Here is a 27,980-nt window from a genome sequence, read left to right on the forward strand (position 1 = left end):
TTGGTTTTAAAGGGCAGACAGCATCGAACAACATGGGTAGCTTTATTATTGGTAGAGTGTTAGATAGCCATTTCATGCCAACATCTTTGAAGGAATTCTTTTGAAAATGTGAATTATACAGAACGACATAATCTTCACATATTTGACTCCAATTTTAACAAAAAGTGTGTGTGTGTGTGTGGGGGGGGGGGGGTATAATTCCCTTCGGCCAGTGTTTGAGTTATTTTCTGAATGTCTTCCTTCGCCTCTTCCCGCCTTGAGATGGGCATACAGTACACTCCTTTAGCTCGGTAACGTTTAAATATTAATACGTCTGGTTATTAATTAATAATTTATTGCATGAATTTGTAATCCATTCTGATTGTCTACTGGGCTAGTTGTTTTCCATTGCACTGTTGATATTTTCATTTGTAGTTGTAATTCACTCTTTCCTTAACGCTTTATAATGCACCGATTCGTTGTTTAATATCAATAATAACATTTCTGAAATTTCATTGAACATTCTTTAAATTGTCATTTTACTTCGAATTTTACACGCCGATGGTGCGATTATTGTTTAACAGTGTTCATTATAAAGCTGTGAGTCGACGCGCAAAGAGGCGTTAAAACAAAACAAAAAAAAGCAATTGTTCACACTTTCTTGAGTGGACACTGCCGACCTCCTCTTTTTATTAGCGCTGTTTGGCGTTCGAGCACCAGTCCATCATACAGACTAAGAAGTGAACATGTGATCGTTTGCCCCCGAAATCTCTAGTAGTGATGAGAGTGGAACTGTCCATCGAGTGGGATCCGAAACCGCACCGCACGTAATGTATATTTTTCTTTAATTTATTTCAGGAATATCGCAAAAGTAACAATCAAATTGAAGGATAGGATCCATGCTCTACATTCTCCAATCTTCAAAGAACAGCATCGTCTGTCTTAATTTAAAGCTGCTTAAAATTTACAACGAACTCACACTACATCCTCAGGGATCACATTTTACACTTCAATGTTTGATCGAGAGTGGAGTGAGATGACATTTTGTGAGATGACATTCTGATGTGTGCGAAGTACAGCAGACCAGGTGATTTTCGATATCGTTGAACACTATCAACAGGATATAGAAAAGTATGGAGTTCAAATATTTCTACAATTTCTAGGAATTGTGAGGATTATGTTGGTTTCATTGGATATACGTGTACCGACATAGAAATAGAATTAATGACAACGTATCATTATGACTGACCAATGGAAATTACAAAAATGACAGTTTACAGTGATCATGGAAAGAGTGAGCACATCTATTTAACTGATGCCAGTTACATCAGTTTGTTTATAATATTCTGCGCCATCGTGTGGTAGATCACCACACACTATTAGTGGAAACCTATGATGCCCCCCACCTACCCCATCACCAACCCCCCCCCCCCCATTACCAAGATCGATCACCATCTCTGGGATGTAACCAAGCGGTCGAAAAATACAGCCCGCCTCTCATTAACACAAATGGTATTTTGGAAGATCATTTTACGTGGACAGATCTCAATTTCAGTCAGGAGCTTCTGTTCAAAGAAAAAGACATGCCATCTGGGATAAGAAGATATATGGACCATTGGTCGTAATTACTCGTGATCAAGAGATTAAAGGACCCGGGATGTTATTGTGGAGAGAATTGTGCATGCAATGATTCACGTTGATGAATAACCATTCCACGAGTTTAAAAAAAACCCTGAAACACATAAAAATCTCAACAGTACAATCACTGTCGAAACGATGCAGATCAATTAAAGCCCATTTATAAGACTTCGCCTTCTCATTAAAGTGGTGTGAGGTGAAGCAACCAAACGACGCCTGTGCACGTATCCCCACAAATCGCTGCTGGTGGGTATATTTTTAATCACCACTGGCGATTCTCGTTCACCTGTGAACAAAGGGAATGCGATTCATTGACTAGGTGCGAGTGAGAGACGCTTTCCGGCAGGTTGCTCCCTGTGCTCGGAAATTCGAAGCCCGACGACCTCAAGCCGTAGAACCAGGGATGCGCCCTTTGTTACTAAGGAGCGGGTTCGCGACGATAGGAAGGTTTCTCTGAGCGTTGAGGTGGAGGAGGATTCTGTGAGCGTTGGGAGTGGAGGGGAGGGTTCGGACGGATGGGGGATTGAGGCTTGGGGTCGAGGGGGTGTTGTGAGGGTTGAAGGTGGGGCGGAGGAATATTCTGTGATGGTTGGCAGTGGAGGGGAGGGTTCGCTGAGGTTTGAAAAGAACTCTTGCGGGGGTTGAGGGTGGGTGGACTGTTCGGTGAGGGTTGGGGTGAAGGTGGATTCCGTGAGAGTTTTGGGATGGGCGGGGAGGATTCTGTGTTGAAGGAGCTTGCGGGTCTGCTACTCTTTCAGAGTGGTTTGCGAGGATCGAGTCAGTGCCATCGTGCCGGCTGTCGATCTTTGTGCGGAGCTGGGTTGTGCGGTTGGGTCGGTGATTGCTCCTCACGCATTCCCGGGCAGTGGGAGCCGCAAGACTCCGAACAATCGGCGCCTGCCGCCGTCGCTCGATTCCCAACACCCGCTGCATGTCGATGAGCGAATGCAGCAACGTTAATGGAATTTTAAATCTCCTCGTTCAGAGCTAAAGTCGTTTTAAAACAGACACATGCTTCAACAATATATAATACTGCTCGTGCTGTGATTATAGAACATCCAGCAGGAATAATTACACTCTCGGGAATTCTATTCAGCTCAAATGGAGGAGTATTTTAGTATTACTGTTAACAAAATAATGATTCATGATAATGTAAACTCAGCGGTTACAACTACAACAGTGTGTAGGTTTAAGTAAAGGAAAAATAGGTCTTAAGATCAAAACCATAATTTTGTGCGGTGGGCGCTAATATATTTAAATAAATGTAGAAAAGATACAGAAACTGTCAGGTCCACATTAATAATCAAACGATCTTAGCTCTTCAACAGATCTTTAATTGCTGTCTATCATGTGTACAGTGTGGTTTTGGAGGGCAAGTATCTGGTGAAGGGACGGAGATGACAGTGACATTGCCATTCGAGGAGCGCAGAGTGTGCCGTAACTACGATATTGTTCTCTTCCTCCTCTGAAATTCTTTGCATCAAATAACGCAGAAAGACGCACAGGAAAACCTATAACGGCCGAATAGGCTATTTGGCTTTCAGTCCGCGTCACCTCTTAAACACCATCACTGCTGATCCTCTAGCTCAATACTGTACTGAAAATTGCTCTTCTCTCCCTTGATGTATTTTGTGTTCAGAAGTGTATCTATATCTTTAAATATGTTCAGTGTCAGGGTTTCCACAGTTTTCTATGGCAGTGATCTTTCTCCTGATTTTAACCCTAAATGTCATATTCCATAACCTGAGAACCATTCAAAGCCGCCCAGCCAAGGGAAATATTCTCCTTGCACCTATTCTCGCAACACCTGCCAGAATGTTGTATATTTCATTGCGATCCCCTATCATTCTTCTAAATTCTAGTGAATAAAAGGCACGTCAGTCCAACCTCTCTTCACACAACAGTCCCGCCATCTCAGGAATCGGAATAGCGAACCCTCTCTCTGTCCTGGTTTCTTAGGTAAAGAAACCCAGACCGCACACAGTCCTCCAGGTGTAGTCTCACTATGGTCTCTATTGTTTACCAGAACAGTGCCTTTCATAATTTCCAGGTGCATTCTTACAATCCCACCAACCATCACCTTTATTGCAATTTCTCTTGAAACAATAGGTAATGATTCACCTGTCCTTTCACCGCTTCCCTAATGACCATTCAGGGACTAAAACCGTCGTAGATCATAGAGCATAGAATAATGTAGCACGGGAACAGGCCCTTCAGCCCTCTATGTGTGTGCTGACCAAATTTCTAATTTAAACTACACATCTGCCCTGGGCTCTCTAGGTGAAGCAATGATTCACTTGCACTTGTTATAATCCAGTACACTGCATTCGGTGTTCACAACGAGGCCTCCTCTACATTGGAGAAGCCAATGCAGATTGGGTGATTGCTCAGCAAAACACTCATGGAGTAATCTTGAATTTGAATTCCTCACTTCCACTTTGATCTATATGTGGCCCATAATGCTCCTGCTAAGGCCCAACACAAGCTTGAAGAACAGCACCCTATTTTCTGCATAGGCATTTTGCATCATTCTGAACTCAACATTTTTAGGAAACTTGAACTCTGCATCAGTCACTTAGCTATCATATTGGCTCAGCTTGATTCTTTTCTTTTTTCCCTCCCTTTAGGAGTGGCAAATATGAGCCAGCCTGACCAACCAGTTATGTCTTCCATATTGTACTACATCTGCCATGTACCTGACTACCCACTAAACTTGTCAAAATCAGTTCTGAATATTTTCGCATCTTCACAATTCACAATCCTACCAGTTTCATGTCAGCAGCAAACTTAGAAAATAAAACGTTTGGTTTCCTCATAAAGTCATTAAAAATTTATTGTGAATGTCTTTGACTCAATCCATAACCCCTGCAGTATCCTCAATGTCACCACTTGTCATCCTGAAAAAGACCCATTCATTCCTATTTTCCATTTCCTCTCTGTTGCCTTATGTTTACTCTTTGATACAATTTCACCCCCAATCCGATATGTTTCACTTTCCAATCTCTTCTATTGGATTCATGAGTGGCTTTCTGAAAATGCAAATACACTACATCCATTGGTTTTCCCTTATCTATTCTACCAGTTATATCCTCAAAAAGATATTACATCAAATGTGGTTTCCTTTTTATAAGTTCATATTGATTTGTTCTAATCTGATTGATGTTTTTATTTTTTCCTGATATCACATCTTTTGTAAGATGTGGCTTGCCCATAGAAGATAGAGGGTGGTGGTCGAAGGGACTTATTCTAGGAAATGGTGATGGACTTTAGGAAATCCAAGCCTGCACTGTTCCCTGTTACTATTGATGGTGAGGACCTACAAGTACTGGGGTGTGCAGCTGGATGACAGACTTGAGCGGAGCACCAACACAATCTGCGTACAAGAAGGGCCAGAGTCACCTCTACTTCCTGAGGAGACTGGGTCCTTTGGAATATGCAGGCCTCTCCTTCACATGTTCTACCAGCCTGTTGTCACTAGTACAATCTTCTATGTGGTGGTGTGCTGGGGCAATGGCATCAACAGGGGCGATGCTATGGGGCTCAATAAGATGATTAGAAAGGCTGGCTCTGTTATAGGAGACAAACTGGACACACTAGAGGCTGTGATAGAACAAAGGACCCTACAGAAAATCCTGGCAATTCTGAACAATGTTTCTCACCCTCTGCATGCCACCTTCGCTGAACATAGGAGCACTTTCAGTAATAGACTAAGAGAATTTCACTGCTCCAAAGAGCACTATATGAGGTCATTCTTACCCTTGGTCATTAGGCTCTATAATGAGTCAAACTGTAGCCAGGGAAGTGATGATTCCCCTCCTATTAGAGTGTTTAAAGTTAACTTATTCTTTATTTATTCTTCTTACTCCTCTTCTAATATTGTATATCTGTGTACTGGTAATGCTACTGTGACACTGTAATGATCCCAAATGAAATTAAAGTATCTACCTATTGATCTAGCTGGTGTTCTGTGATTAGTAATGTTCTACAGGGGTCTGTCCTGGGACCTCTGCTGTTCGTGAGGTATATAAATAACCTTGATGAAAATGTAGGTGGGTGGATGAACAAATTTACAGATGATATGAAGATTGATGGTGTTGTGGATAGCATAGAAGATTGGCAAAAAATACAGCAAGTACACACAAACCAATCTTCCATCCGTGGACTCACTTTACACCGCACGCTGTTGGAGCAGTGCTGCCAGGATAATCAAGGACATGACCCACCCAGCCAACAGACTTTTCATCTCTCTTCCCTCTGGGAGAAGGTTCAGGAGCTTGAAGACTCGTACGGCCAGATTTGGGAACAGCTTCTTTCCAACTGTGATAAGACAGCTGAACGGATCCTGACCTGGATCTGGGCTGTACCCTCCAAATATCCGGACCTGCCTCTCGGTTTTTTTGCACTACCTTACTTCCCATTTTTCTATTTTCTATTTATGATTTATAATTTAATTTTTAAATATTTACTAATTTTAACTATTTTTAATATATTTAATATTTGTAATCCAGGGAGTGTGAAGCGCAGAATGACTGTGATGATTGTACATTCTAGTACCAATTGTTTGGTGACAATAAAGTATAAAGTAGTATAAAGTATAAAGATGTAAATCATAGAAACCACAGAAACTACAGCACAGAAACAGGCCCTTTGGCCCTTCTTGGCTATGCCGAACCATTTTTTGCCTAGTCCCACTGACCTGCACATGGCCCATATCCCTCCATAAACCTTCCATCCACGTATCTGTTCAATTTATTCTTAAATGTTAAAAAAGAACCCGCATTTACCAACCCGTCTAGCAGCTCATTCCATACTCCCACCACTCTCTGTGTGAAGAAGCCCACCCTAATGTTCCCTTTAAACTTTCCCCCCCTCACCCTTAACCCATGTCCTCTGGTCTTTTTCTCCCCTTGCCTCAGCGGAAAAAGCCTGCTTGCATTCACTCTATCTATACCCATCATAATTTTATATACCTCTATCAAATCTCCCCTCATTCTTCTATGCTCCAGGGAATAAAGTCCTAACCTATTCAACCTTTCTCTGTAACTGAGTTTCTCAAGTCCCGGCAACATCCTTGTAAACCTTCTCTGCACTCTTTCAACCTTATTTATATCCTTCCTGTAATTTGGTGACCAAAACTGAACACAATACTCCAGATTCGGCCTCACCAATGCCTTATACAACCTCATCATAACATTCCAGCTCTTATACTCAATACTTTGATTAATAAAGGCCAATGTACCAAAAGCTCTCTTTACGACCCTATCTACCTGTGACGACACTTTTAGGGAATTTTGTAGCTGTATTCCCAGATCCCTCTGTTCCACTGCATTCCTCAGTGCCTTACCATTAACCCTGTATGTTCTACATTGGTTTGTCCTTCCAATGTGCAATACCTCACACTTGTCAGTATTAAACTCCATCTGCCATTTTTCAGCCCATTTTTCCAGATGGTCCAAGTCCCTCTGCAGGCTCTGAAAACCTTGCTCACTATCTACTACACCTCCAATCTTTGTATCATCAGCAAACTTGCCGATCCAATTTACCACATTATCATCCAGATCATTGATATAGATGACAAATAACAATGGACCCAGCACTGATCCCTGTGGCACACCACTAGTCACAGGCCTCCACTCAGAGAAGCAATTCTCTACCACCACTCTCTGGCTTCTTCCATCGAGCCAATGTCTAATCCAATTTATCACCTCTCCATGTAAACCTAGCGACTGAATTTTCCTAACTAACCTCCCATGCGGGACCTTGTCAAAGGCCTTACTGAAGTCCATGTAGACAAGATCCACTGCCTTCCCTTCATCCACTTTCCTGGTAACCTCCTCGAAAAACTCCAATAGATTGGTCAAACATGGCCTACCACGCACAAAGCCATGTTGACTCTCCCTAATAAGCCCCTGTCTATCCAAATGCTTGTAGATTCTGTCTCTTAGTACTCCCTCCAATAACTTACCTACTACTGACGTTAAACTCACCGGCCTATAATTTCCCGGATTACTTTTCGATCCTTTTTTAAACAACGGAACAACATGAGCCACTCTCCAATCCTCCGGCACTTCACCCGTAGACAGCGACATTTTAAATATTTCTGCTAGGGCCCCCGCAATTTCAGTTGCAGATATGGGCAGAGGAAGGGCAGATGAAATTTAACCCAGCCAAATATGAAGTGTTGCACCTTGATAGATCAAATGCAAAGAGACAGTACACCTAACAATGTTGGTGAGTGGAGGAATCTCGGTGTCCAAGTTCATAGCTCCCTGAAAAATGGCTATACAGTTTGATAGGGTGGTTACAAAGGCATATGGCATGCTTGCCTTTATAGATCATAGAAAACTACAGCACGTTACAGGCCCTTCAGCCGACAATGTTGTGCCAACCATGAAACTGCCTAGAACCTACTCTAGAAATTGCCTAGAATACCTACCGCATAGCCCTCCATTTTTCTAAGCTCCATGTACTATGTATCTAACAGTCTCTTAAAAGACCCTATTGTACCTGACTCCACCACCGTTGCCAGTAGTGCATTCCAGACACCCACCACTCTGTGTGAAAAATTTTCCCCTGACAACCTTCTGTCCCTGCTTCCAAGCACCTTAAAACTATGCCCCCTTGTGTAAGCCATTTCAGCCTTGAGAAAAAAGCCTCTGGCTATCCACATGATCAATGCCTCTTATCATCTTATACACCTCTGTCAGGTCACTCCTCATCTTCCATTCTCTAAGGAGAAAAGGCCAAGTCCACTCAACCTATTCTCATAAGGCATACTCTCCAATCCAGGCAACATCCTTGTAAATCTCCTCTGCACTCCCTCTACAGTACCCATATCCTTCCTGTAGTGAGGTGACCAGAACTGAGAACAGTATTCCATGTGGGGTATGACTAAGATCGTATATAGCTGTAACATTACCTCATGGCTCTTGAAATCAAGTCCATGGTATATAAATGCCAACACAACATATGCCTTCTTAACAACACTGTCATCCTGTGCAGCAGGACACGGACCCCAAGATCTCCCTAATCCTCCACACTGCCAAGAGTCTCTCCATTAATACTATATTCTGTCTTCAAATTTGACCTACCAAAATGAACCACTTCATACTTATCTGGGTTGAACTCCATCTGCCGCTTCTCAGCCCAGTTCTGCACCCTATTGATATCTGCTGTAACCTTTGACAACCCTCCAGACTATCCACAACACTGCCAACTTTTGTGTCATCAGCAAACTTACCAACCCACTCTTCTACTTCCTCATCCAGGTCATTTATAAAAATCACAAAGAGGAGGGGTCCCAGAACAGATCCTTGTGGGACAATCACTGATCACCAACCTCCAAGTAGAATAGAAACCATTTACAACTACCTTGGCCTTCTGTGGGCAAGCAATTCTGAATCCACAAAGCAAGGACTCCTTGTATCTCATGCTTCCTTACATTCTGAATAAGCCTTGCATGGGGAACCTTATCAAGTGCCTTATTGAAATCCATATACACTACATCCACTGATCTACCTTCATCAGAATCAGGTTTATTATTACCGGCATGTATTGTGTACAGTTTTGGTCACCGAATTATAGGAAAGATATCAACAAAATAGAGAGAATACAGAGAAGGTTTACTAGAATGTTACCTGGGTTTCATCACCTAAGTTACAGAGAAAGGCTGAACAAGTTGGGTCTTTATTCTTTGGAACATAGAAGGTTGAGGGGGGGACTTGATAGAGGTATTTAAAATTATGAGAGGGATAGATAGAGTTGACGTGGATAGGCTTTTTCCATTGAGAGTGGGAGAGATTCAAACAAGAGGACATGAGTTGAGAGTTAAAGGGCAAAAGTTTAGGGGTAACATGAGGGGGAACTTCTTTACTCAGAGAGTGTTGGCTGTGTGGAACGAGCTTCCAGCAGAAGTGGTTGAGGCAGGTTCGATGTTGTCGTTTAAAGTTAAACTGGACAGCTATATGGGCAGGAAAGGAATGGAGGGTTATGGGCTGAGTGCAAGTCAGTGGGACTAGGTGAGACTAAGAGTTCGGCATGGTCTGGAGGGCTGAGGTGGCCTGTTTCCGTGCTGTAATTGTTATATGGTTTATATGTGACGTGAAATTTGTTAACTTAGCAGCAGCAGTTCAATGCAATACATAATCTAGCAGAGAATAAATAAATAAATAAACAAATAAATCAATTACAGTTTATGTATATTGAATAGATTTTAAAAAGTGCAAAAACAGAAATGCTGTATTTAAAAAAAAAGTGAGGTAGTGTCCAAAGATTCAATGTTCATTCAGGAATCAGATGCCAGAGGCGAAGAAGCTGTGTTTTGTTACATCCTCAAATAATTCAATCAGATTCGTAAGGCACGACCTGCCCTTTACAAAGCCATGCTGAGTATCCCTAATCAGATTATGTCTCTCCAGATTATTAGTCAAGGCATTGAAATCAAAGACCAGAAAGTTACGTTGCAGCTTTATAAATCTCTAGTTAGGCTGCATCTTGCGTACTGCATACAAGTTTTGGTCACTCCATTATAGGAAGGATGTCAAGCTTTGGAGAGGGTGCAGAAGAGGCTTAGCGGGATTTTGCCTGGATTAGAGAGTATGTGAAAAGTTGGACAATCTTGGGTTGTTTTCTCTGGAATGGCAGAGATTCTGGTGAGATCAGATAGAGGCTATAAAATTATGAGAGGCACAGATAAAGTAGACAGATGATTTCTTTCTCCAAAGGGTTGAAATGTCCAACACCAGAGGGCATGCATTTAAGGCGAGAGAGAATAATTTTAAAGGAGATATGAGGGGCAAGTTTTCTCACACAGGGAATGGTGGGTCCCCTAGAATGTGCTGCCTGGGAGGTGGTAGAGGCAGAAACATTGGAGACTTTCAAGAGACATGAATGTTAGGAAAATGGAAGGTTACGGGCATTGTGTAGACTGAAGAGATTAGTTAGCCATTTGCTTACTAATTTAATTAGTTCAGCACAACATTGTGGTATGATGGGCCTGTTCCTGTGTTGTATCGTTCTACGTTCCCAGTGGCCACACATTTTAATTCCACATCCCATTCCCATTCTGACATGTCTATCCATGGCCTCCTCTACTGTAAAGATGAAGCCACACTCAGGTTGGAGGAACAACACCTTATATTCCGTCTGGGTAGCCTCCAACCTGATGGCATGAACATTGACTTCTCTAACTTCCGCTAATGCCCCACCTCCCCCTTGTACCCCCATCCGTTATTTATATACACACATTCTTTCTCTCACTCTCCTTTTTCTCCATCTGTCCCTCTGACTATACCCCTTGCCCATCCTCTGGGCTTTCCCCTCCCCTCCCCCTTTTCCTTCTCCCTCGGCCTCCTGTCCCATGATCCTCTCATACCCCTTTTGCCAATCACCTGTCCAGCTCTTGGCTCCATCCCTCCCCCTCCTGTCTTCTCCTATCATTTTGGATCTCCCCCTCCCCCTCCCACTTTTAAATCTCTTACTAGCACTTTCTTCAGTTAGTCCTGACGCAGGGTCTCGGCCTGAAACGTCGACTGTACCCCTTCCTAGATATGCTGCCTGGCCTGCTGCGTTCACCAGCAACTTTGATGTGTGTTGCTTGAACTTCCAGCATCTGCAGAATTCCTCGTGTTTGCGACTCCATAGTTTCTGGTTTTCTCTTTCCTTTTTTAATAAGGGAGTTATATTTTCCATGCTCTAATCTGCAGGAACCATTCCATAATTTTTTGAATCTTAGAAGATGACAACCAGTGTTTCTATTATTTTCTCATTTAGTACTTTGGTATGCAGATTATCAGGCCCAGAGACTTTTCAATTTTCAGACCCATTGATTTCTACAGCAATTTCTTATCTAATACCCAATTCTAATTTCCTCTTCTCTCTTCTTACTGTTGTCATCAGGAAGGAGGTACAGGAGCCTCAGGCTCTTGAGAAATGATGATGTCTTTTCCTCTGTGATCCCTCTCACAAATGTCAATGTCTTCTCCTCTCCTGATCCTCTTCATAAATTTGCTTTAACTCTGTCTTTGCACCATCAGTAGATTTGAAAGTCATGCATGTTATTTGGCTAAGTCATTAACATAGTTATGATTAATAGATTAATATTAGAAAGAACATTGAGAATAGGCATTGATAGTCAGAGGCTTTTTCCCAGGGCTGAAATGGTTGCCACAAGAGGACACAGGTTTAAGGTGCTGGGAAGTAGGTACAGAGGAGATGTCAGGGGTAAGTTTTTTTATGCAGAGAGAGGTGAGTGCGTGGAATGGGCTGCCGGCAACGATGGTGGAGGCGGATACGATAGGGTCTTTTAAGAGACTTTTGGATAGGTACATGGAGCTTAGTAAAATAGAGGGTTATGGGTAACCCTAGTAATTTCTAAGGTAGGGATATGTTCGGCACAACCTTGTGGGCCGAAGGGCCTGTATTGTGCTGTAGGGTTATCTATGTTTCTATGTTTCTTACCTTGCTAAGCCGTTCATGTGCGGCACCTTGTCAAAGTCCTTCGGAAAATCCAAGTACACCACATCTACTGCATCTCCTTTGTCTACCCTGCTTGTAATTTCATCAAAGAATTGCAGTAGGTTAGTCAGGCAGGATTTTCCTTTCAGGAAACCAGGCTGTCTTTGGCCTATCTTGTCATGTGCCTCCAGGTACTCCGTAATCTCATGCCTAACAATCGATTCCAACAACTTCTCAGTCACTGATGTCAGACTAACAGGTCTATAGTTTCCTTTCTGCTGCCTCCCACCCTTCTTAAATAGTAGAGTTACATTTGCAATTTTCCAGTCACCCAGTACAATGCCAGAACCTATCGATTCTTGAAAGATCATTGTTAATGCCTCCGCAATCTGTCCAGCTACTTCCTTCAGAACCCGAGGGTGCATTCCATCAGGTCCAGGTGATTTATCCACACTCAAACCATTAAGCATCCTGAGCACCTTCTCAGTCATATTTTTCACTGCACATACTTCACTTCCCTGACACTCGTGAATGTCTGGTATACTGCAGATGTCTTCCACTGTGAAGACTGATGAAAAATACGCACTCAGTTCCTCTGCCATCTCTGTGTTTCTCATTACAATATCTTCAGTGTCACTTTCTATTGGTCCTATATCTACCCTCAACTTTCTTTTACTCTTTAGATACTTAAAAAAGCTTTTCGTATCTTCTTTGATATTAGTCCCAGCTTCCTTTCATAATTCATCTTTTCCTTCCTAATGACCTTCTTAGTTTCCTTCTGCAAGTTTTTAAAAGCTTCCCAATCCTCTATCTAGACAGATTAGAAAGGGTTAGTAAGTTGTGAGGACTTGTTATGTTGGTGCTGGAAGCATGGCAACACTCGCGGGCTGCCCTCTACACAGATCGGACTCTGTTGGTCGTCTCTGCAAATGATGTATTTCACTGTGTGTTTTGATGTACATGTGATAGGTAAGGATAATCCCTTTATTCTTCGATATCTCTTTCATATTAGCGCTCTCTCAGTAATAGTGATTGATGATCAAATGCTTGACAGGCTGGCAGGATAATCTCTCTGCTCTTTTACAAAATGTTTTAGGTTAGGACCATAAGAAGTAGGAAGAGGAGGAGGCCTCTCTAGCCTGCTCTGCTTTTCATAGGATCTTGGTTGTTCTGTCATTGTGCACATCCACTTTCCTTCCCCTTTCCCATAACCATTGATTAGAAATCTACGTATCTCGTTCAGTGGCAATGAGATCCAAAGACTCATAATGAGAAGAAGGTCTTCCACACCTCAGTCTCAGATGGTTGTAAAATGCAGGCTTTTCAGCAATATCTGCAACTCAATGATTTAAATCCCATGAATGGAAATAATTACAACTCAAACTTCAGCACACAGAATGAGTGCCAATTGCAAAATGATGAGGTCTTTTTAATTTATGTTGATATATGACTGGCAATATGAGTCTAGTCCCAATTTAATCTGAATATGTTAAAGCCAAGTAGTGACATATTCTACCTGTAATGCTATCTCACACAGTTTGTACTTTGCAGTGGATGGAATGTAAGTACAATCTGGTGTCAATCCACAGTGCTCTGTGCCAAATCAAATTAAGGGTTCTGAGAACTTTGAGGATGTACTACACATTCCCCTAACATGAAAATTAACCGTAGAAGGGTGGGTCATGTTAGCATTCTTCTGGTGGTCAAAGTGCAAGTTGTAGCCAAGGGCGACATTCAGCATAATTTCAGTCTTAAAAACTTTATTCCTCTATTGCACTCCTGATCTCAGACTGTTAATTCAGAACTACAAAAGCCACTAAAATGCACTAAATTGACAATGGGTTAAAAGAACAATTAATAAGATTTTTGAGTAATTCTTTAAGGCAAAAACTAAATTTGTTGAGCCTGAGAATCTATGGCAATTAATATTTTTTATTCTCTACTTGTGGAGATCAAGACACTAGCCTCATGTCAAACTCCTTAACACTTTGGAATAATATCTTGTAAGACTCAAACTAGACTCACCATTAGATTTCACATGGAAAGTATAAATTCTTGCTCAATGACACTTTCTGATTGTAAACAAACCCACACAAGATAATTGATCTTCTGATTGTGACCATTGTTGCATTTCCAGTGTTTGGCATCGTAGTGGCACAGCTAGTAGAACTACTGCCTCGTAGCTCGAGTGATCCGGGTTTGACTCTCAGCTGCTGCCTGTGTGAAGCTTTCAGCATCCTTCAGTGACCCACATGTGTTTTCTCCAGGTGCTTTCGTTTCCTCCCACGTCTCAGAGTCTTCCTGGTAGGTAACCAGTCTTCTGTAAATTACCCCTTAGCGTACAAGTATTAAAGGACAGTTGATGGACGTGTGAGAGAGGATAAATTGTATAGCTATGGGAATTTAAGGAGAGGGGTTCGTTAATACAAGGGCTAACATTGACATGATGGGTTGCATAGCCTCCTTCTGTGACATCATTAATATAAGATTAGGTGTAGAAATATGCTATGCTGTGATTAGTGACTACGTTCTGTGCTTTTAAAAAGCATATCAGTGTTTTGTGTGGTGTTGAAGATGTGCTGTTCCTTTCCCTCTTTACTGAAAATGCCATGTTGATGTCTTTTTTAGTGTCTTTCTAGCAACTATCTTTTACAATAGTTATAAAAATTAACTGGAGCTCATTTGGTCCATAATTTATGCTTATTAATGCAGACTATTTTCTTTCATTTTATCCAACAGATCTAATATCTAACAATCTTGAATACCTATTACTTCAAAGACTTCATCTTCTAATTGATACATGTAATACTTAAGAAAAAGAAGAAGAAATGTGTGTTGGATTAGGGTGTAGAATTGTTATTTTTCTCACACTTTCTTTGTAGCTAAACTTTCCCATGCTTGCTTGTATTTTTATATAATCACTTATATACATATAATTATTCAGTGAACTTTCCAGAAATTACAATGCAGTTGCTTTTGTATTTTTCTATAAGCTTCTTAGTTTTCTGTAGCAGGTGTCACTTAAATCTAGTCAATTTATAGATTATTTTTTATCACTGGAATTTTGTTATCTGTAGTCTGAGTATTTATTTATATATACGAGCTGCACCGCCCAACAACCTACCTATTTAACTCTAGCCTAATCACAGAACAATTTACAATGACCAATTAACTGACCAACCAAATTGTCTTTACCCTGTGGGAGGAAACCCACACATTCATGGGGAGGCCATACAAATTCCTTACAGAGGACGCTGGAATTGAATTACAAACTCCAATACTCTGAGCTGCAATACCACTGTCCCATGACTCCTTTTTCCTTGGTCTCTTTTCTTTGATCCCTTGGCCCTTTCTTTGTTCATTTTTTGTTCTTGTAGCATTTAATGAATGGCCATAAGCAACAAGATTCATGTCTCATTCTTGACTTCTGAAGAACCTTTGGATTGCAAAAGCATCTGGATCTAACATGCAGCTCTTGGTGCTGTGTGCTTCCTCTGCCATTTAATATTACCATGGCTGGCTGATGTTTTACCTCAGTGCCATTTTTCCACACAGAAGTGATATCCATTAACATTTAGAAATATCTTCATATCTGTCTTGAATATACTCAGTGATTGAGCCTCTACATCTGGCTTTAAAAGAGAATTCCAAAAGCTCACTGGGCTCTGGGTGAAGAGATTTCTTCTCATATTTGTCTTTATTGGATAGCCCTGTAGTTTTGAATCTCTGATCTCTGGTTCTACAAGCTACAACCAAAGGAAATATCCTACACCTTATATGATTAAATGATCATTTCTCATTCTTCAAAACTCTAGAAAATGTAGGCAGAGTCTGCTTAAACTCTTCATTTCTTCTCATACAACTAACCTGCCAACCCAGTATTCAATCTGGTGAACCTTTGCTGCACTCCCTCTATTGCATATATATATAACGTCTTAGATAGTAAGGCTAGATCTGTACACATATTCTAGATGTGGTCTCACCAGGGTTTATATAATTGGAGCAAGATGTCCTGGTCTTGCACACAAATCCTCGTGCAATAAGGGCTTGTCTACCTACTTGCTGAAACTGCATGTAAACCTTCGATGATTTGTGTACAAGGACACCCAGGTCCCTTTAAACACCAATCGCTTTCAATCTCTCACTGTTAAAAAATACCCTGTATTTTTATTTAGTCTTTTGCATGAGAATCCATCCCATGTAGCCTCTTTGCATTCCTCCCCCATCGTACACTGCCATCTAACTTGGTATCATCAGCAGATGTGAATGTGTTACGCCTGATCCCCTCATCCAGCTCATTGCTGTACATTGTGAACAGCTGGGCCTCAGCACTGATCTTTGCAGCACCCCAGGAGCCATAGCCTGACAACCTGAAAGTGACTTGTTTCTAGCTATTCTTTTACTTCTCCCTTAACCAATGCTCAATTAATCTTGGTATTTTGCACTAAACCCCCACCCCAATAGCATATGCTCTAATTTAGTTTAACAATCAGGTGTGGTGCATTATCAAAATCTTTCTGGAAGTCCAAAGGCACAAAATCCACTGATTCTTCTTTTCTTCTAATTCCAATCTTAAAAAAACCATTTTGTCCAACTTTGTCAAAAATTATTTCCCTTTGTCTTTGCCCAACTCCATTATTCTCTTCTAAGAGCTGTGTTATCACATCTTTAATAATAAATTCTGGAAATTTCCTTCCCACTGATCAGAATGAAAACCAGGTACGTTATCACTGACATATGTTGAGAAGTTTGTTGTTTTGCAGGAGGAGTATAATGCAGACATAAACATCACCATAAGTTACAAAATCAACAAATAGTGTAAAAGATGAATAACAAGATAGTGCTCACGGGTTCATAGACCATTCCGAAATCTGATGGCAGAGAGGAAGAAGATATCCTTAAAACATTAAGAGTGGGTTTTCAGGCTCTGTACATCAGGCAATCTGGTTTCCTGTTTACTCTTCTATATTTTCTTAAATAGTGGTGTTGCATTTCTACCTTCTAACGTGTGGAAATTCTATTCATAATCCTGTCCTTCAATGTTAAAAATCAAAGTAAAATACTGTATATTTTATTTTTCTTCAAAGAAGTTTCATAAATTGAAAACTTAAGTCCACACTGTTACTCTGTTATGCATTTGTGGGAATTTAAGAAGCTAATCTGTGTAAAAGGTGCTTAACTTTGCGGGGAAAATCAATATCAGTAAGGCGTGCTTTGTGTACTCACACTGTTGATTCTCATTCTTCATCCTCAGTTTTGACTCTGTGATTGGCAGTAACCTGGGGGCAAAGAGCAAAGGTCAGTGGTGTGAGTTCACAATTGTACATAACTGAAATCAATCTTGGAGGCAAAATCTTTATTAACTCAGTAAACATGATTTTACAAATACTTTTCTATATCATGCAACCATTGTCACATATCTACACAATTCCAAAAATACATTAATGTTGGAAAATCATGAAATTGTGACCTTAAGTAGTCAATTGGAATAATCCACACAGCAGAGAGGAATTAGCACTATAGCCTGTAGTTGGTTGCTGGAAAATTTGCCAAATGCACCTCAGTGACAGCTGCATGTAGTTTTGTTTTAAGTGTTTGCAGAGGTGTGTGTGTGTGTAGAATAGACACAGAAATGAAAGAAATGAAAATAAAGACATGTCCCAGAGGCAAGCTCCTAGAGAATGATAAGTTCACTAAACTTCAGAAGACTTTCTCCATCATTTTTAATAGTTATAACAATGTTGCACATTTCTCCTTCTAGTAATTGAATAGTTACTATGTTTTACTTAAGGTCAATGAAACAAGTAGGTCAAGTTAAATCTATATAGTAAAAACTATAAACTTAATGAAAGCTACTTAAGAGAAAGTTGCTCCTTCCAATTTCTGTTCCCCTCCTAGTTTGTTAGGCACCCTATCATTTTTCTCAGTGCTAACTAAATGCACAATATTCTGATTGTCAATAACCATGAAACCCAAGTGGTAAATAACCGTCAGAAAGTAACAAAATGCATCGTTTGGACTTTAGTGAAGGCTAAAGAGTTCCACATTGCAGCAACATATGCGATGAAAGATTATTTTGTAAGTGATATATGTTGAGGAAAGAATATTTGGAAGATTACTGGAGAATTCTCTGCCATTCTTCAACTAATATGGTGGGACTTATGGAATCTTTAACATCCACATCAGCCACTAGAACAGACAGTGTGACCTCTGTTGAATTGTTAATGTTCATCTTTTTTGCAACATGAGGGAAGGACCACACTAGGCTTTGTAAAGCAACCTGGTATTTTCACAGCTGCAGTAATATTAATGGTGGCAATCCTGAAGGACCTTTCCTAAAAAATAGGAGTCAAAATCACTGTCCGAAGTATCATTGGTATAATAAGGTAATATTAACATCAAGCCAGAGGGGGTCTCACACTAGAACTGTGTGAGAGGTGCTAACTGACAAGAAGAAAGCAATCAATTTGTAATTTGCAGAATTATTTGAACTCCAGGGACAGTACAAGCACAATTGTCGCCTCCAAGTTCCCCAAGAAGTTCAGGTGGCCCCCCTCATCTCCCCACGTTCCAATGGTTGGGTTCGTAACTCAAAAATAAGAAGATGATTCTAGTTGTAAAGAATCCCTAACCCAATCTGCTTTCTGACTATAATTGTAGGCCATTTAATAGAGCACCCTAGTCACAATGCCGAAGACTTGGGTTTAATGCTGACCTCTTTGCTGTCTGCATGGAGTTTCTCTGTGACTTCATGTGTTTCTTCCAAGTGCTCTGGTTTCCTTCTACATCCTAAAGATGTGTGGCTTGATATATTAACTGGCCACTGTAAATTATCCCTAGCATGTATATATGTGTCATCAACAGTACTCACCAATTCCATGCTCACAGGTGTTCAGTTTGGGCTTCACTAGGGCAGCTCAGCTCCAGCCCACATCACAGTATTGGTCCAATGACCTGAAGTCCAAAAGTGAGCTGAAAGTGAATGCCCTTGATATCAAGGCAAATTTTGATTGTGAGCATTGAAGAACTCTGATAGGATCATAGTCATAGGGTAATACAGCATGAGAAACAGGCCTATGGGCCCAACTGCTCCATGCTGACCACGGAATCCTCCCTACATGTCTCAGTTGCCTGCTTTTGTCCTATAACCCTACAAGCTCTTCCCCTTCATGTACCTATCCAAATGCCTCTCAAATACTGCTATTTGTGCCTGCCTCAGTCACTACGTCTGACTGCTTGTTCCAGATTCTCACTACCCTCAGTGTAAATGGAAGCAAACAGGAAACACTCCAAATGGTTGGTTGTAACTCGCACAAAAAAAGAGACACTTCCAGTTGTTATAGGGCATTCATTTCAGTCGAGTCGTGATTGCCGGAGTTCCTTTGGAAAGTGTCCTCAGCTGATCTGCTGCTTAATCAATGACCTTTCTTCCATCATATATGTTTATATTCACCGACAAGTATTCCGATACATTCCCAACTCAAGAGAAACTGAAGCATGCACACAGTATGATTGATATACATAGGCTTACTATGGCTAGTAAGTAGAAAGTAATGCTTCCATTACACAAATACCCAGTAATGGCCTTCATCAACAAGATAGAGCACAGCATTTGACATTTGATGGAATGACCATTGTGGTGTACTCCACCATCAACTTCCTGGGGATTGGAGGAGTGGAGAGGGACAGGCTGTGGAATCAATTACTTAACAGTATCAGCCAGATAAATACTTTTGCTGTGAGAATAAGCCTGGGCTTTATATTGTGCAACGAGCGAGCCGCTCCCCCTGACTCCTCATCATGTACAAGGTACAAGCCAACTCTAGCAGCATTTAGGAAGCCCAGTTCCTCTGAGATGACCAGAAATGATGCAGGGTTCTGACCTGAAATGTCGACAATTCCTTTCTCCCCACAGATGCTGCTTGATGGGCTGAGTCCTCCAACAGACTCTGTTGCTCCAGATTCCAGCATCTACTGTTCCTTGTGTCAACACAGCCCATTTGCTTGACACCCAGTCTGCCATGTTACCCATTCACTGGGACACCGCAGTTATAGAGTAACTGAAGCTAATTCTATGGCACAGCCCAACCCTCTAACTTCTATCACCAGAATGAGAAGGGACATGCTTCCAGTCACATGCCTCCCTGGCTTGAAAATGTATTGGTTTTGCTTCGGAAAAGATGTTGCATTTCGTAACCCAAATGGCATGAGACGCAACAGACTGCAACAGTGCAAGAAGTGGCTCACCACATCCTCAAGGGCACTCATGTTTGGGCAATAAATGCCAGGCTCGTCATCAATGCCATTGTAAATTAATTAAGAAGGACCTCAATGAGTTATGGAAATGTTTGCATGTCTCTCTATAGGTAAACTCCAAGGACAGCTTCACCCTGCTATATTTAAATGGACTTTAGACCTCATTATGATCTTGCACCTTATGGTTTACCTGCACTGCACTTTCTCTGTAGCTGTTGCACTTTGTTCTGCATTCCATGTTGTTTTGCCGTGTTCTATCTGAATGCACTATGTAATGATTTGATCTTTATGAACAGGATGCAAGGTAGGCTTTTCGCTGTACCTTGGTACATATTGAGAATACAGCACAGAAACAGGCCCTTCAGCCCATTTGCTCATTGCCAAAACCAATTGATCTGTAAACACATATGGCAATAATACGTAATCTAGTACCAATTCCATTTCCAAATTCCTGTCTTATTCTCCTTAAACAAGATGGTATCTTTGGAGTAGTGGCACTTCTGATGGAGTACCATGCTCCCAGTACTACACTGGAGTATCCATCCTAGCTGTTAAACAATAAGTTTAAAAACATTCTAATAATGGGGTAATAAATGAATGGGATTAATATTGATAGGTACTTGAGGGTTAACATAGTCATAGTGGGCTGAATGGTCTGTATCTGTGCTGTATGACCCTGTGCTTTATGGCTCTACTCATTGACAAGAACATGGAGTTGGAGCTGTACTACTGCTTTAGCTGCTCTCAGTTTCTCCACGTGTCTGTTTTGTTCCAACGATGAATCAGCTGAATGAAAGTGAATAGCAGTGAAATGATTTAAAGATTACTTGTTTACAGGATACTTGTGGTTCACATGAAACTCAGGACTAAGAAAATGTTTTAAGCAATGAAATAAAAAACAGATGCATGAATATGCACAATTCGGGGATAATAAATTCAAAGAAATAAGTAGTTTAAAATCGTTTGTTTTTCTAAGAGAGGCTGTAGATTTGTGAACTTAGTCCCCTCATGTACTGCGCCATGTATTAGAGACAGATATGTTCCCGTCTTTGTGTCTTGGGTTAATAACACTATCTAAAAATTGCTTTTGTCTAGTCTGTAACTGTAACTTAGTCGAACATCATTAGAATTTATAATAATGCTTATTTCATATCTTTGAAGCACAGGTGTCTGGAGATATTAAGGCACTAGATTTAATTATTTTTTTAAATGCTGGAAACATCTGGAGAATATTAAGGCCAAATCTGCTGTCTGGCACACTGCATTTTACTCTTATTTGGTCATATTGAGTAACCTGATATCAAGTGCATATCAGGGTTATATGCTTGGACCCAAAACAGAAGGAAATTGTAAATGATCTACATACAAACTCAAAGCATAGGGGAGCTGAATGAGGAGATTGATTATTTTTTCCCTTTCTTCATGCTTATATTTATTTTTTAATTGTGAAATTGTGCCTTACAATGTTTTCATTACTCATTCTTCCTAAGAGAGACCAAACACTTACTAAAAATTGCATCATAATGTTTGTAAACAGAAGTAAAATTAAAATATGCATACATGTATGTATACTGTAATTTAGTATCAGGACACACCCAAGCAGTAGGCGCACTTAAAATAGACATAAATCTGCACAAAGTCTTCCAAACCACTTGATGATAGAAAAATAACTTCAGTTTCAGGTATCAGATATGCAAAACATCTGTATATATGTCTCAGGATGGGCATCTTGTGGCAATTTAGTTCCATATTTTATTGATTCCATCTTGACTGCTAATACATCATGAAGGGGTTGTGTCACGTGATTTAACTTCACTAAGGCATGTTTGCATTGAACCATTGCTTGGATTTATCGGCAATGAATATTTACTTCTTTTAACCCATTTCATATCATTTCATATCAATGCAGTGCTAATATAATTTCAGGTTTTCAGTAGTACACTTTGATACATTTGACCATATAAACATATAGACACATGAATTAGAATCAGGAGCTGGTAAACTGACACTTTGAACCTGCTTTTTTATTTTAAAAATACCTTGGCTGACTTGATTGTAACCTGAGGTCCATATTTTGGCCTACCCCAAATAATTTTTCATTCTCTTGCTAATCTGGTTTCTCCTGACTTGGGAATACATGATTTTCAAGGTACAAGATTGTTTATTGTCATTCTTCAGTACATGAGTGTAAAGGAGAATGAAAGGCACAAGTAATTGTTGAATGTGACTGTTTGTATGTAAGATTATCTGATATACATGGATTGATTGTATGTACATAAATCAATGCTAGGTGCAGTAGTATCTCAACATAAGGCAACTCTAACTCTGACAGAAAGTGAAAAGGTGACTCTTGGCAAGAGGAATTCTTCTAGGTGGTAGCAGGGCACATGAAAACACAGTAGGACAATGACTGTGTCAGTGTAGGTGTGAGGTGTGGGGTGTTAGCGTAAGTGTCAGTGCATTGGGCATGAAGGGTGCTAAGGGGTTGTGGAGCGGAGTGCCTGATGTGGATAAAGTGAGGACTCCGCTTCCATCATCCTTTGGGGAAGAGAGATCCAAACACACACAGAACTGCGAGAGGAAATATAGCCTCATTTCTGTCTTTAATGGGCTGCCTCTTATTTTTAAAGCAATAACCCTTAATTTTAGATTGTCCTGCAAGAGGAAATATCCCACTCAAGTCCCCTTACCTTTTGTCCAGGCATTAGTGATTTACACATGTAGTCTGTTAACTTTACCTCATGTGATACAGTACTTAGAAACATAGGAACATAGAAAATAGGTGCAGGAGTAGGCCATTCGGCCCTTTGAGCCTGCACCGCCATTTATTATGATCATGGCTGATCATCCAACTCAGAACACCGCCCCAGCCTTCCCTCCATACCCCCTGATCCCCGTAGCCACAAGGGCCATATCTAACTCCCTCTTAAATATAGCCAATGAACTGGCCTCAACTGTTTCCTGTGGCAGAGAATTCCACAGATTCACCACTCTCTGTGTGAAGAAGTTTTTCCTAATCTCGGTCCTAAAAGGCTTCCCCTTTATCCTCAAACTGTGACCCCTTGTTCTGGACTTCCCCAAATTCAGGAACAATCTTCCTGCATCTAGCCTGTCCAATCCCTTTAGGATTTTATACGTTTCAATCAGATCCCCCCTCAATCTTCTAAATTCCAACGAGTACAAGCCCAGTTCATCTAGTCTTTCTTCATATGAAAGTCCTGCCATCCCAGGAATCAATCTGGTGAACCTTCTTTGTACTCCCTCTATGGCAAGGATGTCTTTCCTCAGATTAGGGGACCAAAACTGCACACAATACTGCAGGTGTGGTCTCACCAAGGCCTTGTACAAGTGCAGTAGTATCTCCCTGCTCCTGTTCTCGAATCCTCTCGCTATAAATGCCAGCATACCATTCGCCTTTTTCACCGCCTGCTGTACCTGCGTGCCCACTTTATAATGACTGGTGTATAATGACACCCAGGTCACGTTGCACTTCCCCTTTTCCAAATCGGCCACCATTCAGATAATAATCTGTTTTCCTATTTTTGCCACCAAAGTGGATAACTTCACATTTATCCACATTAAATTGCATCTGCCATGAATCTGCCCACTCACCCAACCTATCCAAGTCACTCTGCATCCTCTTAGCATCCTCCTCACAGCTAACACTGCCACCCAGCTTCGTGTCATCTGCAAACTTGGAGATGCTGCATTTAATTCCCTCAACCAAGTCATTAATATATATTGTAAACAACTGGGGTCCCAGCACCGAGCCTTGCGGTACCCCACTAGTCACCGCCTGCCATTCTGAAAAGGTCCCGTTTATTCCCACTCTTTGCTTCCTGTCTGCTAACCAATTCTCCATCCACATCAATACCTTACCCCCAATACCGTGTGCTTTAAGTTTGCACACTAATCTCCTGTGTGGGACCTTGTCAAAAGCCTTTTGAAAATCCAAAAAAACCACATCCACTGGTTCTCCCCTATCCACTCTACTAGTTACATCCTCAAAAAATTCTATGAGATTCGTCAGACATGATTTTCCTTTCACAAATCCATGCTGACTTTGTCCGATGATTTCACCGCTTTCCAAATGTGCTGTTATCACATCTTTGATAACTGACTCCAGCAGTTTCCCCACCACCGACGTTAGGCTAACTGGTCTATAATTCCCTGGTTTCTCTCTCCCTCCTTTTTTAAAAAGTGGGGTTACATTAGCCACCCTCCAATCCTCAGGAACTAGTCCAGAATCTAACGAGTTTTGAAAAACTTGTTCAAGATATACAGAGATATATAACTCTCGTTACATGCACGTCCAGTTCAACTCTTTGAGTGATTATGCAGAAAGTTTGAAGTTAATAACTCATCTCCTTCTACCTTAGGCCACAAACTTATCAATCACCCCTGCTGTGGACCACTTTTTGGAGGTCCAAGACGCCGACTTCTACAAAGAAGGGATCCGTATGCTCCACAACCGCTGGACTAAGTGTGTACATGTAGGAGGGGGCTGTGTTGAAAAATAAATGTGTTAGGTTTTCTAAAACTGATTCCTTCTACCATAGGCCACAAACTTATCAATCACCCCTCGTATATGGTATATATAAAATTACTAGTCACTCATGAGGGAGACCAAATATAAGTGTGCAGAATTATGAAAGGATAGATAGGATAGAAAGAGCTATTTCTTTTAGTGGAAAGGTCAATAGCCAGGATCTCAGATAGAGAAAGATTAGCAATTGAAACTGAAGATGAAGACAGAAACCTCAGTCAACATAACAATATGTATGGATGCAAACACGAGGAATTCTGCAGATGCTGGAAATTCAAGCAACACACATCAAAGTTGCTGGTGAACGCAGCAGGCCAGGCAGCATCTCTAGGAAGAGGTACAGTCGACGTTTTGGGCCAAGACCCTCGGTCAGGATTAACTGAAGGAAGAGCTAGTAAGAGATTTGAAAGTGGGAGGGGGAGGGGGGAGATCCAAAATGATAGGAGAAGACAGGAGGTGGAGGGATGGAGTCAAGAGCTGGACAGGTGATTGGCAAAAGGGATATGAGAGGATCATGGGACAGCTTTTGGCTCCACGCATCCCCCTCCTGTCTTCTCCTATCGTTTTGGATCTTCCCCTCCCCCTCCCACTTTCAAATCTCTTACTAGCTCTTCCTTCAGTTAATCCTGACCGAGGGTCTTGGCCCAAAATGTCGACTGTACCTCTTCCTAGAGATGCTGCCTGGACTGCTGCATTCACCAGCAACTTTGAAATATGTATGGATGCTTCCTGTTCTCGCAATTTCTTTACTGGTGTTAATAGTATTGTGGATCACTTTGACACTGATTTTAAAAGATCTATAAAACATTGAGATCTTCATTTGTAAGGCTCTCTGAACAATGTTGTTGAGTTCCCTCGATTAAACAGCATTGTGTTAGTTTCAAGGCATGGTTTGGTAATTGGCAACTGATTCATGGTTTATTGTTGTCACATTGAACTGAGATATAGTAAAAAACTTTACTTCGTATAACTACCATACTAATTAGTTCAAATGCACATCTAGATGATACAAAGGGAAAACATTAATAGAGTGCATAATATCATATTACAGTTACATTACAAAGAAAGTGCAGTGCAGTTAGACAATTAGGTGCATGGGCCATGTCAAGGTAGATTGTGAGGACAAGATTTAGTTGAACAGGGATGTACCATAACACAGCAGCACTCTACCAGCAAGTGAGAAGTGTGCTATCTGATAAATGGAAGATACACGAATGGAAGGAGGTGGAAGGGTACTGCAAAAGTGTCAGAAGGAAGGATAGTACAGGAGGCACATTCTTTGTGCGAGTAGTACTGATGGCAGGTTACGAGAAAGGAACAAGGATGAAAGTGATATGAGTGCAGTGTATGGATGCCTGTACTTTGCAAATCATCTTTTCAGTCTGCCCGTTCCTGTGAGCCGTAGGGAAAGTAAATGAATTTGGAACCACCTCCCCCCAACTACAGACACTGTGTTATGTGTCAGAGGCCAGCAGAGGCAGCCCGGGATGATGGAAGGCTAAGAAATTAAGAGCAACCTGCACTACAGAGCAATCAGACATACATGTCAGAATCAGGATTAATATCACCAGCATACTGTGAAGTGTGTTGTTTGCGGCAGTGGTACATTGCAATATGGAATAATTAAAACTATAAATTATAAGAAGTATATAGAAAACAGAAATTTAAATGAAATAAGTAGTGCAAAAAGAGAGGGAAAAATAGTGGTCATGGGTTCACTGTCCATTCAGAGATCTGATAGCAGAGGGAAGAAGCTGTTCCTGAAACATTCCTCCTCCTTGATGGTAGCAGTGAGAAGAGGGTATGTCCTGGGTGATGGGGGTCCTTAATAATGGATGCTGCCTTTTTCAGGCATTGCCTTTTGAAGGTGTCCTGGATGATGGGGAGACAAAAGCTCATGATGGAGCTGCGTGAGTTTACAACTTTCTGCAGAATTTTCCAGTCATTTTCAGTGGTCCCTCCATACCAGATGGTGATGCAACCAGTTAGAATGCTCTCCACAATACATCTGTAGAAATTTCTGTTTTTAGTGACATACCAATTCTCCTGAAACTTCTAATGAAATATAGTTGCTGTCATGCTGTCATAGTAATTGTATCAATATGTTGGGCCCAGGATAGATCCTCAGATGTTGACACCCACGGACTTGAAACTGCTCGTCATTTCCACTTCTGATCCCTGATGAGGATTGGCGTGTGTTCCCTCAACTTCTCCGACATGAAGTCCACAATCAATTCATTGGCGGAAGGCAGTAGGTCATAGATCTCAATGAAGACAATGGCTGCAGTTTGCTCTCCTAATTGAAGCAGCGCTAGAGAAACCTGATTATTTTGTCTGTAAATAAGAACTGTCATTTCCATACAGCGAGGCTGAAAACCATATTGAATATTTGTTCATGTTCGCGACCTCTCAGGTAATTTGTGAGGGCTTCATGCCGGAAGTAGCTCCACCATGGACTGTCCCAAGCCTGGCTGTGACAGGAGGGGGGCAGGGCACGGGGACATCATGAAAGACTGGCTCAGGACATAGGACTCTGGCAAGCTACACTATTTGTCAGTGGACTTAACTAACATGTGCTGGAAGTAATGTGCTTCAGTAAAGGAAAATCCCATCAGAGAGTCAGGTTTTGCATATTCTGATGGGCAGATAGACATTGAAAAATGGGTAGAAATAGGGTAAGTTAATTTTCAATCACACATTGAATTTCCAGGGCAAAGTGTTGAATCCTACAAGACTACCAGCTGAGAGACCAAAAGCAGAATTGGTCTCTATTGCTTTCATCAGCACAGAGATGATAGGTTGATTTTTCTCCAGTGTTGTAATTATTTTATGACTAAGTGTTTACCAGTCTTATCATCAGCACATTGTGTCTGCCAGCCAATTAGCTACTGTATTCCCCCGATTCTACCTGTGCTCATACTAAAAACTTCATTTGGATGTAGAATGTTTTAGCAATTGCTATAGAATTTATTTTCTATTCTGTGTACTAATGTGAATGTTGTGTGGAAAGAACTGGGCACAGTAGCATTTATGAAAGTGGTTACAATTATTAGCTCCCAGGCAACTGCAGAAATAAAGGCTAAAAAGTGGATTTGTCATCTCTGTG

At 41.1% G+C, this 27,980-nt stretch overlaps 1 long non-coding RNA gene across 1 annotated transcript; it reads left to right on the forward strand.

Annotated features, from left to right (window-relative positions):
* The first annotated feature begins 758 nt into the window (after positions 1-758).
* LOC140194770 (uncharacterized) lies at positions 759-27,980 on the forward strand. Its single transcript, XR_011885289.1, has 3 exons — positions 759-806; positions 14,210-14,376; positions 26,990-27,980. It is a non-coding gene; the product is annotated as an uncharacterized lncRNA (long non-coding RNA).

This window comes from Mobula birostris, chromosome 3, assembly GCF_030028105.1.
Source record: "Mobula birostris isolate sMobBir1 chromosome 3, sMobBir1.hap1, whole genome shotgun sequence".
Taxonomy (NCBI): Eukaryota; Metazoa; Chordata; class Chondrichthyes; order Myliobatiformes; family Myliobatidae; genus Mobula; species Mobula birostris.